The sequence below is a fragment of the Pristis pectinata genome, chromosome 29 (genome assembly GCF_009764475.1).
Source record: "Pristis pectinata isolate sPriPec2 chromosome 29, sPriPec2.1.pri, whole genome shotgun sequence".
Classification (NCBI taxonomy): Eukaryota; Metazoa; Chordata; class Chondrichthyes; order Rhinopristiformes; family Pristidae; genus Pristis; species Pristis pectinata.
The window spans coordinates 7475387-7491328 of NC_067433.1; positions in this window are offsets into that span (position 1 = coordinate 7475387).

A 15942-nucleotide genomic window follows, 5' to 3' on the forward strand; every position below is an offset into this window, starting at 1 on the left:
GCCCAATAATGGTGAAGAAAATTGTGCAAGTGCTGTTCAATAGATAAGACATCAGGACCCTGTGTGCTGCTGTATAATGGGCCCACGAACAAAATGATGTGGGCCAACCCTCCTGCTGCTACACAATGAACCTTTGCAGGTGTAAAAATTCAAGGCCAAAGCATCTCTCAATGTACCTTTAATCTTTCTTTAATCAGTTGGCATAGCAAAGTTAGATACAATGGAAATACAAACCTCATACCTTAACTCTTTTGGTATTGGTTTATCGTTGTCACTTGTAACCGAGGTACAGTGAAAACTTGTCTGGCATACCGATTGTACAGGTCAATTCATTACAAAGTGCAGTTACATTGCGTTAGTACAGAGTGCATTGAGGTGGTGCAGCTAAAAACAATAACAGTACAGAGTAAAGTGGTCACAGGCTACAGAGGAAGTGCAGTGCAGGTAGACAAGGTCACAACAGGTAGATGGTGAGGTCAAGAGTCCATCTCATTGTATAAGGGAACTGTTCAATAGTCTTATCACAGTGGGATAGAAGCTGTCCTTGAGCCTGGTGGTACGTGCCCCTCAGGCTCCTGTATCTTCTGCCTGATGGGAGCAGAGAAAAGAGAGAACATCCCGGGTGGGTGGGGTCTTTGATTATTGCTGGCTGCTTCACTAAGGCAGCAAGAGGTAAAGACAGAGTCCATGGAGGGGGAGGCTGGTTTCCGTGGCACGCTGGGCTGTGTCCACAATTCTCTTGCAGTTTCTTGTGGTCCTGGGCAGAGCAGTTGCCCTACCAAGCTGTGATGCATCCAGATATGATGCTTTCTGTGGTGCATCGATAAAGTTGGTGAGTGTCAAAGGGGACATACCAAATTTCTTTAGCCTCCTGAGGAAGTAGAGGCGCTGGTGAGCTTTCTTGGCAATGGCATCTATGTGATTGGAACAGGACAGGCTATTGGTGATGTTCACTCCTAGGAACTTGAAGCTCCCAACCCTCTCGACCTCAGCACAGTTGATGTAGACAGGTGCATGTATACTGCCTCCTTTCCTGAAGTCAATGACCAGCTCTTTTGTTGACATTGAGGGAAAGGTTTTAGTTCTAGAATAGGAGGATCATGAACCTTTTTGTTTTTAACAGTTTATCAATTTGGGTGGAACTAAGATTATACAGCTGGCAGCCTGACATCAAACCTCCTACTTCAAGCCATGCAACCTCGTCAGTAGAGAGTGAAATTTACTGAGTCAACCTTGGCTGGGTTTCAATGGGAAACATGGGAAAGAAAGTATGTGGTCAATTGTCCTTTGCTCTTCTTCCAACAAACAAGATCTATGGTCCAGGGGAACAAGAGATTGCAGATGCTGGAATCTGGACAAAAAACAATCTGCTGGAAGAACACAGTGGGTCAAACAACATCTACGGGGTGAAAGGAACTGTCAATGTTTCGGGTCGAGACCCTGCATCTGAGAGATTGTGATTCACTCTTGTTTGCATAGAGTTAAAGAAGTGACAAATATTTTGCCCCTCCAACAGCTGCAGACCGAAGTGAACAGAGTGGGCTCACAAAGCAATCACAGGATATTTCATTGAGAGAAACTAATCAGGAAAACTTGGTGGCAATGCTTCCCTCCAGCTGTTCAGTAGATGTTCTGTCAGTGCGCTTGTCAAAGCTGTAGCCTTGGCAACATTTTATTAATTAACCACTGTCAAGGGTTTGGTTGCTTCAGAACAGATCCAGTTTTGAAAAGTTTACAGTAAATCTGTAATTTCTTTCCTAGTCTTCCATTCTGATAGACGGTGTACCATCTCACCAATAGATTAACAACTCATAGCTTTGTGTCAGTAAGGCTTCAGAGACCTGATAGGCTGAGAGAAGGGACTAAACAAGCAACAGGTTTCATGCCATTTTAACAAGTACAGAAGGACCTGATGAAACTCCCTCCACTTGCTCTGATAAGAACAACTCCAATAACACTCAGGGACCAAGAAGCCAGTTCAACTGGAACCTCAGGTTCTACCTTAAACATCGACTCCCTCCACCACTGACACAGTGACAATCTATAAAATGCACTGCAACAGCTTGCCAAGGCTTCTTCAATAACAACCTTCAAACGTGCAACTTCTACCACCTAAGGTTGAGTGGACACAGCACAACCCGAAGGCTCTCCTCTAAGTCACGTTACATTCTGGCTCGGAAATATAACACCATGGCTTCATCATCACTGGGTTTAAATCCCTGAACTCCTCATTTGACAGCATTGTCAATACAAGAATTACACTCGCACGGTGATTCACAGTGATGGCTCATCACTACCTTCTCAAGGTCAACTAGGAATGGACTACAATACTAGCCTTGGCTGCAACCCATGAACAAACAACCCATAACAAAGGTCTGAGAGAAGATAATGAGAAACTGTATTGATAATACCTTCCTTCCCCTGTATTAATATTACACTCCTCCTATATTAACAGAACCCTTCCTCTTCTGTACTCATGTTACCCTCCCACCCCTGATGTGTTATGTCTTGCTCAGGTTTGGCAAGGTTCCCAGAATGTGCTTAACCTTCAAATAAACAGTAGAATTACTACACTTTTAAGTGAAGAAGACTGTTATTAATTAAATGAAAAAGGATGACAACTTGATAATACGTGGAAGTAAAAATGGAAAATGGCCAAAATGGGAAGTTGTGGGTCTTCTATAAGCATATTAAGTAGAAAAATGTTCAGAGAAATGGTGGAGCTGATTAATGACCTAAACAGAAATCCATTGAAGATTGAAAGACCAGCTGAGGTACTAACCAATTGCATTAGATTGGGAAGAGGGCATTGGCAAAGGTGCTGTCAATGTGGAGCAGATAATAATGGATAAAGAAGAGGTGCTAACAAGGCAGGCAGCACTGGATATGTTTCTTTGTCCAAATGGATACATCCGAGGCTATTGATGGGAGAAAGTCTGAAACTGCAGATTTTCAAATTCTCCTTTAGTACAAGGTGGATACCAAAGTGTTGGAATTCAGCAAATGTTGCATGCCGATTCAAACTGGAGAGAAGGATAATCTCTATCTCCCCCTCTATCTTTCAGTCCAGATGAAGGGTCCCAAGTGTCCACTTCCCTCCAAAGATACTGGTCGACCAGCTGAGTTCTTCCAGTACCTTGTTTATTGCTCCAGATTCCAGAATCTGCAGTCTTTCGTGTCTCCAGAAGGATAATTTCAGTCAGTTTAATGTCAATGGAGGAGAAGATTTTAGAAACAATAATCCTTATATCCTTGAATACCTGCACACTTCAGTACTTGAAGAGCTGTGATGTGCAGGGATATTGACCAGATGGGATGAGGTTGTTACATTCCTTTTTGACCACACAGACATGATGAGCCAAACAGCCTCCTCCTTTTCTATGATTCTATGAGAATATTATCAGGCACTTGAATAAGCATGAAAGTCATAACAGCTGTGTAAAACAGAAATCACATTTGATTAAGACACAAGAGACTGCAGATGCTGGAAAGGTGGAGCAACACACAGAACACTGGAGGAACGCATTAGAACGCCTGAGTCCAGATGAAGGGTCTCGACCTGAAACGTCAACTGTCCAGTTCCCTCCATAGATACTGCCTAACCCGCTGTGTGTTGCTTCACATTTGATTAACTTGCTGGATGCGGTAACTGGGAGAATGGATGGGTGCAGTGAAGCTAGTACAATCAATGACTTAAATGGATATGGACTTGTTAAAAGTTTATTAACATTAACCTTGTTACCACAGTGAAGTATGATGGATCAAAGGGCAGTGGCAACATGGATCCCAGCAATCAATTTGCGGAGTGTTAACGATTAGCTGAGATACTTTGAAAGGAGATCATGAATATTTATGAGAAGCAGGGCTTTCTAAATGGAGAAATAGTCAACGAAGCAGAATTCAATCAATTCAATGAAACAAATTAGTTGTTATCTATGGTAATGAGATCCCCAATCTAAGTGAAATGCATGTTGATGACATGCAGCCTTTGGACTGTCTTTGGGAGATAGGGTATGATGTTGGTATTGGTTTATTGGTTTATTATTGTCACATGTACCAAGGTTCAGTTAAAAACTTGTCTTGCATACCATTCATACAGATCAATTCATTACACAGTTACAGAAAAAGTGCAGTGCAGGTAGACAATAAGGTACAAGATCATAATGAGGTATATTGTGAGGTCAAGACCCCATCTGATCATACTAGGGAACTATTCAATAGTCTTATAACAATGGGATAGAAGCTGTCCTTGAGCCTGGTGGTACATGCTTTCAGGCTTTTGTATCTTCTGCCAGTGGGAGAGGGAAGGAGAGAGAATGTCCGGGGTGGGTGGGGTCTTTGATTATGCTGGCTGCTTTATTGAGGCTGTGAGAAGTATCGACAGAGTCCAAGGAAGGGAGGTTGGTTTCCATGATGTGCTGAGCTGTGTCCACAAACTCTCTGCAGTTTCTTGTGGTCATGAGCAAAGCAGCTGCCATACCAAGTTGTGATGCATCTGGATAGGATGCATGGTGAGGCCTACTTACATTCCTGCACATATATCTTCTGAAGTGACATTCTAATGAGCAGAGGCCTGTAAAATGCTGTTAGCAATCTTAGCCAGAACCCCTATTACAGCTTGTCCTGAAACTTGGCCAGCCTGCAGCTCTGCATACTGACACATGCTTTGTTAAGATTGAGCTATAGTCGTACATTAGTGATGTCATCACAAAGGCAATGCAGAACAATTGTTTGGTTAGAATTTCCTCTACTGCAGTATTTTGCTGCCCCTGAAGTTACAACTGGAGAAGTAAACAGCTTTGTTTTCCTTCCAGCCAACATTTAAATTTTTTTATATATTTCTTCCATCCTGGAAATGCAGGTTGAAGTGACTCATAATCCATGTAAGAATTCGTAGACACCATTCCATCTTGCCTTCATACCACAATTGCATCTCTCTCTAGCAGTACCATATGGTTGTCTTACCAAACAGGGTCAGTTCAGTGATTGTGTTACCAAACTGATAGTTGAAATTGGTAAATTTGTTTATTATTGTCACATGTACTGAGGTACAATGATAAACTTTATTTTGCATGCCATCCATACAAATCATTTCATCACATGGGTGCATTGAGGTAGTCCAAGGGAAAACCATAATAGAATGCAGAATAAAATGTTGCAGTTACAGAGAAAGTGCAGTGCAGGCAGCAAATAAGGTGCAAGGGCCATGATGAGGTAGATTGTGAGGTTAAGAGTCCATCTTATCGTACTAGGGGGCCATTCAATGATCTTATACAGTGGGGTAGAAGCCCGTCCCTACCTTTCCCTCACCATCACCTCTCCCTCAGCCTCTCTACATTCTCCAAATTTGCAGGCTGCTTGAGCACCACTCAATACTGGATGAGCATAAACTTCCTCCAATATCAGTAAGGAAAAAACGGTGTTCTCAGTCATCACCCTAGGCACTGTTCCCCAGAACTAACTCTTTCCCTCTCCCTGGCTGAGCCAGACCATTCTAAACCTTCCACTCATATTTGACCTTGATCCATTCCAAACACATTTCTATCTCAAATATATTTCCCAATTCCAGCCTCAGCCCTTGCTGAATCTCTCTTCTATACCTTTCTCAGTTCCAGGCGTGACTATTCCCTGTTCTCCTGATTCCCCCCTCTCTAGGTCACCACCCTTCTCAACCCCTCCATGTTACGTTGTCACTTTATTTGTCTAATATCTACCCATCCAATCTGCCTGTCTTTCTTCACTCTGTTTTCTTCACTCTGTTCTCCCTTCAGCCCTGGTATGTTATACTGTGGATCAGTTTTCCAATCCTTATTCTTGCTCACAAACCCCTCCCAATCTCCATAACCTCCTCCAGCATAATAACGCTGTGGGTGCCTTGCCCACCTCCCCAATGTAATCGTTCCTCCACTGGGGCTGACTTTTCCTTACACCTCTGGAATTCCCTTCCTAAAACTCTTCACTCTGATTCCTCCTCTTGAGATGTTCCTTTAAATCTATCTTTAAATTTATATGGGAGAATAAGTAATTAGATTAATGTAGGATAGTATAAACAAAGCATTTGGCCATTCTCTGAATATATCATTGCAAGTTTTAGTATTAAATATAGATTTATAGTCACTTCTGTGAAACATTTTGTGAGATATTTTATATTAAATGAACTCAAGTGGTTGTATTGAAAGAGAAAAGTAAGAAAAAGTTGTTGCATTTATGTACTACCTGACTGAGAGGTAATTGGTACTAAATAAATGCAAGTAGTTGCTGATAAAAAGTAAAAATAAAACAAGGATTTTGCAATTACCTACTACCTGACTGAACTTCACGACATCTCACTGGGTCTTACAGCCAATACAATACTTTTGAAATTATTCACCCTTGTTAGTGGGAAATGTTACAGCCAATCTGTGCACAATAAGTTCCCACAATCGTCAAATTAATATTGACCAGATAATAGCCCAGAAATAGGATTCATCTAATCTTGCTGCGCTAAATTTTTATTGAATTTAAGGTCTAGATAGGTTCTTAAACAAAAGAAATTACAAATTTAGTCAGAAAGAGAGCTGAAGCAGGGTTCAGATGGTCAGAAATCAGAAAGAAACACCAAGACACCTGCACAGCTCCCAAAGGAACCCGATCAACTGAATGCTTCTCCTGACACATGCGATGGATGTCACTCCTGAAAGACACAGTCACATCATGGCATCACACACCGTGGCTGCTGTCTAGGAGAGAGAGCTGCAAGTGAAAGCTCTAGAATTTTCTGAAAGGGTATTGAAGTCCCAATAACTGAGATACATGGCAGGAGGGAGATGGTCTTTGCCAGGAGGGGGTGGTGGAGGGAAGGGTCAGGAGATTTGCCAAGGCCAACATCAGAAGGGCTGGTGGGAGGTTGCTTGAGTGATGTCCTCAAAGACTGAGAATCACGGACAGTGGATCAATGCCACAAAACATGCCATGACTTCACAAGATATATCAAGGTGAGGAGCAGACCATTAAAAATACTGCATCTCAGACAGACACACTTAACCAGACACACTCACATTCGCATACAAACAGTTCTCAAACCACAGCCCCCCCCAAACAGTTCTCATCATCTCCCAGATCAGTCCCACCTGTATCCCACCATTAACATTTTATCCCTTTCACCCTGAAACAAGAGTCATACTACAAGTGAATATGAACGGAAAGGTTTACTTAATATCGTCCACATCTTCCAGTTAAACTAAGATGTCAAGGATTGAACCCTCCCAGACAGAGAACTGCACTCAAGAGGGTGATGCTCTAGTAGGCTGGTGGAGGCAACCCTTCTCCTCATTGTCAGAGGTGTAAACCTCCATCCAGTAGAGATACATGAAATCTGCCAGGTCTGGCCATTAGCAATAATTATTTGTGATTTCTTCTTCTTCTTTGAGTTGATCTTCAGCAGATATTGTCATTACCATGTAAACACTGCATCACCATGAAGGTGTTTTAGATGCAGCACACAAGTACAACTGTCCTCTGCCTTGTCTACAAGCTATGAGCAGACATGCACTGTTTCCACCTCACCAAGAGTCCAAGCAGAAGGAGCAGGAAGGAAGAGCAGAGGGAGATGATATGATGGTGCTCACCAAAGACCATTGTGCCTGACACTCCACAGCACCACCTCAGAGACTTGAATAGTGAAGGATGATCAGAATAGGTTGGAGAGATTTGTCATGGGGCACTGGCAGGTAGAGTCTGGCACCAAGTGAAGGGAACCTGGTTTGGGGGCTCACTGGATGAAGGTCCACACAGATGGAGGACCACAGATGGGGATGCCCTTGGGATAAGGATGGTGTTGATGGACACTGATATGGTGAGTTCATAGTCAGGTCAACCTGGCTGAATGCAGGAGGTGACAAAGAGCCCAGAGGAGTTCATCTCTGCAGCTCTCACAGAAGGTTCTGCAGAGCTAGGAAATCATGACCTCCACTCTGGAGATGATGGACATTGGTTGTTGGGACTCAATAGCAACATCATCACAAAGTACCAGTGGGTTCAAATGACACCTGACGCACAGACAGAGGCCACACAAAGTCTTTGCACCTCTTGGTAGTCTCCACACTGATCCAGCTAGAGGTCTGCTCCCTGTTACATGGGCACAGCTTAAAGCTCCTTAGGAATGGCATGGTGGTTCAGCTAGCAGAGCTGCTGCCTCACTGCTCCAGAGACCCTGGTTCAATTCTGACCTCCGGTGCTGTCTGTGTGGAGGTTGCATGTTTTCCCTGTGACCACATGGATTTCCCCCAGGTACTCTGGTTTTCTCCCACATCCCAAAGGTGTACGGGTTAAATGTGTAGGTTTATTCGCCAATGTAAATTGACCCTGCTGTGTAGGTGAGTGGTAGAATCTGGGGGAATTGACGAAAATATGGGAGAATAAATAATAGAATTAATGTAGGATAGTATAAACAGGTGTTTGATGGTTGGCTGGGACTCGATGGGCTGAAGGGTCTGTTTCCATGTGGTATCTCTCTGTTTCTCAACCTACATTTAATGCCATAAGGGAGCAGACTGATGTCCTCATTGAGTAGAGGGATGCCACTAGTGAGCAAATCATTGTTCTCATTGAGTAGTGAGGTGTTCATGTACAGAATGCGACTCTCATTGGACACTGGCTGCAGCTGTGAATAGTTCATGGTTCTCCAGGATCAAAGGGAACACTGCACATCAGCAGGTTGGTCTCCTGGATAACCAGAGAGATGGCAGAAGTGAGTCAATCACCCTTGTAGTAAAGCACTGGGAACTCTTCACTTTCCTCTGGGAAGTAGTGATATGCCATCTGCACTCACACCCCTCTTCATCATGAGCAGAGTCCTGCTCAGTTTACATAGAAAGATGCCTCCAAGGAGATGAGTGAAGGCAGCCTGACCCAGAGAGCTGTGATTCTGGCACCATCAGCAGAGGTCAATTCTGAGGTTGAAGCATTCTTTGAGCCGACAGGTCGCTGTATCATTGTCTCCCGAGTCCCCCAGAGGGCAACTGTACTGTTTCATTGATGTCCCCCGTCATGAGGGAACCAGTGCACCTCCCATTGTGGTTAACCATGTCCCAGCTGCAGACTACTCCTGCTACTGGCCTTGAGCAGTGTTAACTATCAACTCCCCAACCCCCAGATTCCACCACTCACCTGCACACTAGGGACAATTTACAGTGACCAAATTAACTTACCGACCCACACGTCTTTGGGATGTGGAAGGAAACTGAAGCACCCTAGGGAGACCCACACAGTCACAGGGAGAACGAGCAAACACCACACCGTTCAGTGCAAGGGAGAGCAGACTTTCAGGACCTTTGCTGCTGCCACACAGGGTATGGTGTGGCATAGTATTAGTACATTGAAACCCACCTACAAGGTCAGCACTCAGTCTGCATAAAGGAGTCGTGCATCTGCAAAGAAACATGTGATTCGCCATCAAGAAATTCTTCTTGTGATCGACTATCAGCATTACAGTTGGAGAGCAGAAATCCTTTCTGTCGTCTGTGTTATTGTTTATGAGTGCAGTTGTAGCAGACTGCGCTCAAGGGAAGCAGAGAGCCTGAGATAAGACCATGAGACCATAAGATATAGGAGCAGAATTAGGCCATTTGGCCCATCAAGTCTTCTCCACCATTCAATCATGGCTGATTTTTTTCATTGCCATTCTCCCGCCTTCTCCCTGTAACCCTTAATCCCCTTTACCAATCAAGAACCTATCAGTCTGTGCCTTAAATACACCCAATGACTTGACCCCCACAGCCCTCTGTGGCAATGAATTCCACAGATTCACTGTCCTCTGGCTGAAGAAATTCCCCCTCACCTCAGTTTTAAAGGAACATCCCTTTATTCTGAGGCTGTGCTCTCGGATCCTAGACTCTCTTACTAATGGAAACATCCTCTCCATGTCCACTCAATCCAAGCCTTTCAGTATTCAGTAGGTTTCAATGAGATCTCCCCCTCATCCTTCTAAACTCAGTATGGGCCCAGAGACGTCAAACACTCCTCATATGTTAAGCCTTTCCTTCCTGGGATGCTGAGATGCCACATTCTTCTCACTGAAACCAAATGCAGCAAAACTTTACCTTTACAGGAGCCTGGGTAATCTCTCTGATGTTGAGGTGAGCAGCAAACAGAGAGATGTTTCAGAAATCTGGTGCTGCTGCTACTGCCTGGAATGATCCAGTGGCCAGGACATTGAGAATCCCCATCTTCTTTGCCTTCTGAGAGTTGTCCACCAGATGTCACAGGTCACTGTGATGTCTGTCTTTGAAAACCTGAGCCTGCAAATGCATTGCTGTTTGAACAGGATTTCATGTCTCTAAAGACTCCTGGGCACAAAGAAAATTGCTTGGATCAAAATTTTGACATTTTTAAAACCTTGAATGAAGCTGCTTAAAAAATGGATTGAAACGTAGTTCCTGAAAATAGAGAAGTTACGGGGAGGAATGCAAACAACATTTAAATAATCATTCCACAGTCAATATACTTCAGCATGAAATGCTTCATATTGAATTGACCATGATTTCTCTTCTTATCAGCAGGGTGAGAAAAAACAAATAGCAGAACTTTGCACCTCCAAGTCGAAGCACTATCCTATTATATGGAATTGGAATTACAGGCAACACATAATCTCCATTTGCAAAAAGCAATTTCCACGTGCATAATTATCCTTGCCCTTGTCCTCTTGTAATTCATTGCAAGGGCGCCACAGAGCAGCAACAAAGAGTGGAGGTGGTTCTTCACAGTCCTGGACTTGTACATTTTCCCACACTTTTTTCCATCTGCTATGTTGTCATCCACTGTCCGTTTCCCCTTGAGGGTTCCTTATATCCTCCTCCATAGTGAGAGTCCCACCTACTTTAGTTTCACCAGCTGATGTGTAAATATATCATGTGCTTTCCTTTACTGAATCGCTGATAGAAGCTGTGAAATCCTGGGGTTTAAACACCCGGTTTGAATCTTTTTATTCTGGCTTCTGCCCACATCCTTTCCAGTCCTGATGAAGGGTCTCGACCTGTAATGTCGAATGTTTATCTCCCTCCATAGATGCTGCCTGACCTGCTGAGTTCCTCCAGCATTTTGTGTGTGTTGCTCCAGACTGCAGCATCTGCAGAATCTCGTGTCTCTGCATTCAAACACCAATCCCTGCAGTACCCCATGTGTCATGGTCTGATAGCTCACTAGTCAGACCCCCCCCCCCCCCCAGAGTGATGTGAGAAGTTTGAGTTCTTTAAAAATGAAATAAACTGGGCTAATAACTATTCTACCATCATTCAGCTGATGTACTTATTTAGTGCAAAGTATTGAATATCTGGCAACTCCTATTTGCAGAGGTAGGATGTGGATATGGTGTCTGACTGTAATTCCTCTTCCTGTTGATTGACCTGCTGAGAAAGACAGGCGCCAGTGATTCTCAGAGCTGAACCGTGTGCTCACTGAGGCTGATGGCGTGTGACAGGGTGAAGCAAGTCGTGGTTGTATTACACTGCCTCCTGTTAAACAAAATTTTCTGCTCCAGGTTGTTCAACTCTCTCTCTGATATGCTGAGCTTAGAAATGAGCAGTCAAATCATTTCGAAACAAGGTCAACAATCACCGACTGTGGAGTCTGCTTGGTCAGTAAGCCGATTCCCACTTCCAGCAGCTGAGCTGGTGGAGATGGGACAGTGCCACATTCTGCAACCAACATCCTTCTCTTTGGTTGGGCCTCTTTGTAAGCAGGGAGAATATTGCAAATGCAGATGATTGATGGTGTGTTCTCCACCTTCTGCGCAGTCAGTCTCTTGGGTTGGGGGAGACTTGTTTCCAACAGTTCTGGGGTTCTGAGGGGATGAGATCAATGTGGGATTACAGACTCTGCCAGAGCTGGGGCAAGGGTGTTTGATGAGACAGATGGGTGGGTAGTAAGTGAGCCAGTGCTCTCCTCCCACTATTTACACTGGACTTCTGCCTGCTCCCACTAAAAGGGACTCTAGGATCTGAGTGCCACTCTGAATGCTCTTTCTCCAATTTGAATTATCATGGGTCAGGGATTGTCAGGAATTGGTGGGAATGTCGCACTTTTTTGATAATATCCTGGTAGTATTTTGAAGTGAAAGTCTGGACTACCATCCCTGTTTTAGGGGACTGCTATTGGGCATGTGAGTGGTGTTGCCTTTTGTTGGTGCTGGCATAGTGTAACTGGAGCCTTATTACTGCACATATCAGCCTGGGAATGGCTGGTGATGTTGTTTGCTAATCTTGACAGTGGAATTGGAGGATTTTGCAGAGTTTCTGTTGGTAGTATCTCTCCAGAGGTGTGAGGTGCCTGCTATAAATAATCCAAGCCTCAAACATACACAAAGGATAAGGAACACTGATGCCCAGTAGACCATGAGCTTTATGTGTGTGTATGAGGTCTTGACCTTCTAACACTCTTTTCCTCAGGCGACCAAAGGTTTAGCTGGCACTTTGAAGACTATGGTGAATTTCATCAGCAACGTCACTTATGCTCCAGAATTATGAAAGGTGACCTACATTTTCCAGGGACTTTATTTTCTGGAAGGTAAGTGTAAGTCCCATGCCCTTGAATGCCAATGACACGGAGAGAAAAAAAATCACTGATGACTTGGAGCTTGGCATCCAAACATGCACATATGCAAGCATCGTCTGCATACTGCATCCTGATGACTCAAGTTGGAGGGGTCTTGATTCTGGATTGGGGTTACATTGATTGCAAAGTTTTCTCTCTCTCCTGTAGTTTAGCTCCACCCCAGCAGGAAGCTTGTGAGAGGTGAAGAGCACAATAGCAGTGAGAAAGATTGAGAGAAGCATCAGGTTAAGGACACAGTTTTATTTGACACCAGTCTGCACTGAGACTGGGCCTTTTGTTGTCTGATTGGTTAAGGTCATGGCCTGTATATCTTCACGTAGCAGACATTGGGTGGATCAATAGCAATGAATTTGCAGAGCTGTGTTCACAGGAACAAAAATTTCATTATCACAAGTAATACCATTAACACCTCATAAATTTGCACCTTACAGGCACTGAGGATGTAACAATGTGCAGGCTGTGGGAAGAGGGTTTTTTTTTGAAAATTTAATTCCATTCATAGTAGTTGGTAAAATTACTGAATTATATTGTAACACCAGCAGTCCTCAATACAAGCCTGGGAGTGTTTTGCAATGGCCCCCTCTATTTTCCCTGTTATGGTTTGGGGAGAGTACCAGAGAGTCAAAAGGATAAAAATAAGCAGAGAAAGGCTAGCTGGTGCATCAAGCCTGCCGCATACCTCCGATGACCAAGGCGTCATTAAAGAGGCAACTCTACCTCCCCAGCAATACCTCCCACAGTCCCAGACGCAGTGCAAAACCTTACAAGGGAAAGAACACTTCACAAAATTCACCCCATTGATCCTCAGGCGGTCAAAGCCAGCCCAATAGTTCACACGGATCAAATGTTGCCAGCATCCTTTTAACATAGGACCAGTGGAGTACGTTCAAAGCCTCCAGCCTGCTATGCCATTCAAATAGTTATAGGCTAATCTGGCTCTTAATTCAGTCACTAAATCTTGATTACGTAACCCTTAACCCACTTGTTTAATTGACATTTGGTGCAATCCTTCCCCTGCTCGAGAACCAATCTACCTCCCTCTCAATATCTCCCGTGCAAACAGTTGGTATCGAAGCAGAAATTAAAAAATACTTTGATGAATTGTGGAGGTTTCCTGCAGACAGCCAACGAAAGCCAGGACTGTGCAGAGCGAGGGAGGGAGGGAGGGAGAGAGAGAAGGGGGAAAGAGAGAGCCAAGGGGAGAGTCAAGGGGAGAGAGAGCGAGAGAGAGCGAGAGGACAGAAAGAGGGAGTGAAGAGGAAAGGGAGAGGGAAGGAGAAAGCAAGAAGGAGAGAGAAGGGGAATGAAAAAGAGAGAGAAGGGGAAAGAAAGGGAGAGAGAAAAGAGAGACAGAAGGGGGAAGGAAGAGAACGGGCAGGAGAGAGCAAGAAAGAGAGAGAGCAAGTGAGAGATCAAGAGGAGGGAAAAAAGAGAGGGGCGAGAGAGCATGAGGTTGTAGGGGAGAGAGAGAAGGAGGGAGAGGAAGAGAGACAGAAATGCAGAGGAGGAAGGAGAGTGAGGGGGAGGGAGATGGCGGTCAGAGAATAACGTAGGAGTCCTGTTTTGTTGCAGTTACATTTTTTTCTTACCAGCTGATTGATCTACTGCTGATGTTAAAGTACCAGCTTCACAAGCAGAATATGGAATGAAAATTGATCTCTGGACTTAAGTCCAGACGAGGGAGGTATGCAAACTAGTAGATACAAAGTAACAAATCCCACCTTCATGTTCATGTCTGAAGCAATGACACCCAGATGAGTACTTCTGAAAACAAGACTTCTATAAGACAACTGCACTGAGTACAAAATTATTCTTTAACCCAAGTTGCAATCCCTTTTAGTGCTGTGGGAGTGATCTACATGGAATGTGATTTATCAGATCGATTATAAAATAGGATTATGTGTTTGGCAAGAATGTAGACCCTAGCACAAACAGTGACACTGGATGTAAGATTATAATATTAATTGCCAGTGGTAGTTTAAGCTGTTGTACATCATCAGAAGCAGCAAAGTAACAACAGTCATTTATTTTCCATTAATGCACCATTTATATAATTTGTTCTGTTTTAAATGAATGTAACTAATTAATTCTATATGTCCAGGATTAATCTAAAAGGCGTTTGATGAATTTGTCAATGACTATGCAAGAAAGGTGATAATTGAACATGGTTTAAATTATATTTTTCAATTTCCTTTCATGCTGAAGGCTTGAAGTCTGATTAGATTAGGTCCCTCTCATCAACCATGCCTTGCTGCAGTACAGCTTCCAACATCTCTTAACCACTGCTGAAACCCTCACCCACACCTTTGCCAAGTCCAGTGCCAATACTCACCTGGAGAGGCTCCCATCTTCCATGCTCCATAAACATGAGCTCCTTCATTCCATATCCTAAGCTCATCATGATGTTTTTCCAGCACCCTTGGGTTCACCGAGGCAAACTGGCTCAGTCTACTAGGGCCTTGACATTAAAGTTCTTACCATCATACTCAAAACCCTCCATCTCCTTTCCTCACACTGCTTCTATAACTTCCTCCAGCTCTACAGACCTCTATTTTAGCCAACCCTCTTGGACATCCCAACTCCTTTCCATCAGCCAGGCACAGCCATTCATTCAATCTTTCCACTTCCCTCTCTCTTTAGAGTTCCCTTAAAAGCCAGTAAGCTTTTGGCTATGTGGCCTCATGTCTCCTGGCTTGGCTTAGTAACAACAAACACAGATTTGCTATGTTTAATAGAAGTTAGATAAATGCAGGTGGCTGCAATAATGAAACACTCAGAGGTCACTGAAGAGCTTCCACAGCACTACAAAGTTTTTTTGGTTTATCTCTACATAGTTTTGGCAATTTTAGCATTTATTGTCCACCCCTAATTGCCCTAAACTAAGGAGGCAATTAATAATCAACTATAATTGTAGGTCTGGTGTTGTAGATACAGTGTTGCTTTCCTGAAATTATATCAGTGAACCAGATGAGATTTTTTACATCAGTTCAGCAGTTTCACGTCTACTGTTACCGAGACCAGTTTGTTTTAAAAAAACGTGAATTTCCCAGTAGGCTTGCTGGGAATTGAACTCATCATTTTGGATCACTGGCAGAGAATCATAGAGGGATTCAGCACAGAAACAGGTTCTTTGGCCGACCGAGTCCACACCAACCATCAAGTACACATTTACACTAAGATACATTAATTCCACTTTCATATCAACTCCCCCCAGATTCTACCACCTACCTGCACACTAGGGGTAAATTACAGTGGCCAATTAGCCTACCAACCCACTTGTCTTTGAGAGGTGGGAGGAACCCGAAGCACCCACACGGTCACAGGGAGAACATGCAAACTCCACACAGAAGCATA